General features: G+C 56.0%; 1 protein-coding gene across 1 annotated transcript in view; it reads left to right on the forward strand.

Annotated features, from left to right (window-relative positions):
• KCTD6 (potassium channel tetramerization domain containing 6) overlaps nucleotides 1-654 on the forward strand; it is a 9,966-nt gene that overhangs the window by 268 nt on the left and 9,044 nt on the right. The gene's annotated exons all lie outside the window — the stretch shown is intronic.

The raw sequence follows: 654 nt of genomic DNA on the forward strand, positions 1-654 counted from the left end.
GCTCCGCCCGGGTGGGGGGGAACGTGCGGGGACGTGCGGGGACGTGCGGGTTCGGCGGACCCGGGTTCCAGGCTCGGGTGCGTGCCACCCTCCCGGCCCCGAGAGTCTCCCGTCCCACGCCGGGGCCGAATCGTGGCGGGGGACTCTGTCTGCGGGCAACAGCGAAGCCCTGCCCGGATGGGAGCACCTCGAGGTTTGCTCGAAAATGATTGTTTGGGGTGGTGCTTATTGGCCACCGTTTGCCTTAATTTAAAGCCTATGGCTGGGCTTCTGAGCCCTGCCTTAGGAGATTTTCCGCCCCAAAGAGATTGACTGCAGCTGAGTTCTTTATGCTCAGATTTGTGTGTGTCAGGGCATTTTTAATGCTGGATGTCAGAGGTGATAGATGGCCGTGGAAAGGGGGAGCCCCTGAAGCACCTGCTGGGCTGTCAGTGGTGGAGGCTGTGTCTGGGGAGTGGGACTCGAGAAATGAAACAGATCCTGTTTGGATATTCAGCTGAAGTTATCATGTTTCTGCAAGTATACCAGTTCTAGAACAAGTTGATAATTCCAATTTTAGGGCTTTGTGATAGAAGAGGTCTGAGTGGTCAAGAGACCCGAGGTGACCTGGTTTGGCCAAGAATGTTTGGGGTAGCCTAAGTGTCCCTTACTCTT

The sequence above is a fragment of the Lipotes vexillifer genome, unplaced genomic scaffold, assembly GCF_000442215.2.
Source record: "Lipotes vexillifer unplaced genomic scaffold, Lipotes_vexillifer_v1.1 scaffold989, whole genome shotgun sequence".
Lineage (NCBI taxonomy): Eukaryota > Metazoa > Chordata > Mammalia > Artiodactyla > Lipotidae > Lipotes > Lipotes vexillifer.